At 46.2% G+C, this 2944-nt stretch overlaps 1 gene segment (V, D, J or C); it reads right to left on the reverse strand.

Moving 5' to 3' along the window:
- The window catches only part of LOC106001757, a 4693-nt gene extending 2597 nt beyond the window's left edge, over window positions 1-2096 (reverse strand). The window contains exon 1 of the V gene segment in view: window positions 1910-2096.
- Window positions 2097-2944: the final 848 nt, after the last annotated feature.

Here is a 2944-nt window from a genome sequence, read left to right on the forward strand (position 1 = left end):
TTTGCATATGTGGTGCTGAGGAATCGAACCCAGTTCCTCATGCATGCAAGGCAAGTGCTCTACCACTGAGCCACCTTCCCAGCCCACAATGTTACATTTTTGTAAAAGACTGATAGCTACAAATTTTCTTAGTGTTACTTTGTTCTGTCTGGCTCACTCTTCGATTTGTATATGAGTGTTAGTGACACTCAGCCAAATGTTTATTGTAAAAATGTTAAATTATATAAACTTCCAGTATAACACTGACGTCTCACGGTCTTTAAGATTAAGCTTTCACAGTCAATCCAGATATGGAATCTTGACTATAATTGTAATGTCAGAAAGCTTAGCCCCGGTTTTTTCCCATCCTGAATTCCTTGTTGTAGTAATTCAGTGGATATTTGCGGGCCTGCTGCTGTCAGATCTCCATTCTGCTTTCAGAGGTGAAAATAATAAGGCAAACTCCTCCCTAAATATCTTATTTTTTATGTACAAAGACACTAAAGATGATCTAGAAATTATACCATGAGGGACTTAGTAACTGTGAGAAGTCACATAAGAGGTTGGGAAAAGAACCAAGTAACAATGGTGCTAAAGACATGGTTAATGGTCACGTTGATCCATCCCATGACTGGTTGTGTCAGACAAGTTTATTAGATAAGGATCAGTGATTGACAAGACCTATCTTGCCTGCAGGTAGGCTAGATAAAGAGGGAAGAGATGCAGGATGGGCTGGGGAAAGAGAGAACACCTTCAGAACATTCCCAGTCAATGACTTTTCAATACTGCACTGTTCCCTCTCCACCATCTGACCCAAGCCTAAAACAGTGCAGAGCTGGGAGGGTCCCAATGCAAAACTTAAGAGTGCTCTAGTAAAAGCAGAATTTGGTTTAAATCAAGACTTCGGTTTAGGCTGTGCATTTCTCTGCAGTTGTGAAATTGCTGGCAAAAATACATAAATGACCATCATCATCATCATCATTATCAACACAACAATATTATTTTTAAATTATTTCCATATGAACAGAGGGTGAAAATCTATGAAATAATGCAGAAAATGCAGGAGAATCCACATGGAAGGAAAGTTTGGAAGCTAGACCAAGAAGCTAATGCCAAGGATGCCAGCAAGGCTCACATTCAGTCACTCAGGAGCCACAGAGAAACAGCAAAACAGTTGAGCATATCAACCAACTCTATGGTACTGAGTTGGCTGTGTGTTTTGGGAGTGCATGGTTTATGAACAAGGTACATCTGGGCTCTGGGACACCCAGGTGTCTCCTGAGGGACTGTCACTTTGGGGTTCTTGATTGCTTCCAGTCCCTCAGATAGCCTTTTCTCACGTGTGCAGCACTCATGTCTCAAGAAGCAATGCCTGCCCTCTCCTGACATGAGTGAAGCCGGCATCTGAAGATGGGCCTCCTCCTCCTTCCTCAGATGGTGAGGAAAGCACAGGCCCTGTGCAGGGCAGCTCTGAGCTGCACAGAGCCAGAGAAGCACAGAGCTTTGTGCACAGCAGGAAACGGTCCCTGCCTGGCTGTGTCTAAGCTGCTGGCACAGAGATACACCGCTGAGTCCTCCAGCTGTGCAGGCTGAATCTTCAGGGTGGAGTCTGCACCTTCAGGCCTCTGTGCAGAAAACCGATCTTTGGGCAACTGGGAGTCCTCACTCATAGCCTTGTTCTGAAAATAAAGCAGCCTCTCTGGGCTCTGTCCCGGGGTCTGTCTATACTAGAAGAGGGCATTGTGACCAGAAACTGGGTCACACCAAAGAGACACAGCTTGGCTTTTCTCTGTGACCTTGTATCTGGGAGACTGAGTGACCCCAGCTTCTGTGAGTGCTGTGGAGGGAAAGACAAAGAATCTGGGTGGAAACAGTGGAGATGATCTTGGAGGGGATGTGACAAGGAGATGGTGGGGATGTGAGGACTCACCCATCCCCAGGAGACACAGGGACACGCAGGACGGCAGGCTGGTGCCCATGGTGAGGCAGTGCAGGAGGTGCTCCCAGCTCTCTGTCCTGCAGAATGCAGCAGAGGAGGAGCTTCTGTGTCCCCACCCAGCAGCCCCCACCGTGATGCTATGTGACATGTCCATGGAGGCCTCTGTCTTCCTGTCCAATAGCTGCAAGCCCAGAGAGCTCTTGAGGCTGTGCACAGTCATGGCCTGTGGAAAGGCTTGTACTGTTCCAACATTTAGGAGTTGAGGCTCCCTGCACATTTCAGATCTCCTGGATATTTCTTCTTGCCTCTACCAAAGCAACTGAAATTCAAGCTATCAGTTACTGAGCTTCCCTCTGCTGTGTAACTACCCAGGATCTCATGGGCTGTCTTTCAGTTATCTAGTGATAAGAATTCTCTGACAAATTTACTATAGGAGGTGAGCGATGCTACAGAAAGAAAACAGCTCACAAATGTTGTTATAGTTTAGAGGTGCAGTGTTGCATCAGCACTCAAGAATGTGGTCCTGTGTGCAGGCAGTGATCAGAAGCAGGAGTTTGGGGTCCCGCCACTGGGGCTTCGGTTTCCTTAATGGATCATTGTACTCATGGTTTCTGATCTGAATGAACTAGTGAGTGATGGAGAAAAATGACAAGATGACAATTGGGAACCTAGTTGGAGGAAGTTGCTCCCTTGGACATGTCCTGAATTATGTGCATACCTTGTGTTTATTTTCTCTCTCTCTCTCTCTGTCTCTGTCTCTCTGTCTCTCTCTCTTCTCTACATGTTTTTTTTTCTCGGTCATGGGGCTTTAACTCTGGGCCTGGGCGCTATCCCTCAGCTCTTCAGCTTAAGGCTAGCACTCTACCACTTGAGCCACAGTGTCACTTCCACCTACAAGTATTTTTGTTGTTGGGAGCCAAAAGTGAAGTCTCTCAACATAATAGGCTTAACTATCTCACTGGAACATCTTGAGGCTGAGTTTACAGAATCCCAACTTTTCACCATGCCCTAAAGTAAACACCCTGC

This window comes from Dipodomys ordii, unplaced genomic scaffold, assembly GCF_000151885.1.
Source record: "Dipodomys ordii isolate 6190 unplaced genomic scaffold, Dord_2.0 Scaffold403, whole genome shotgun sequence".
NCBI lineage: Eukaryota > Metazoa > Chordata > Mammalia > Rodentia > Heteromyidae > Dipodomys > Dipodomys ordii.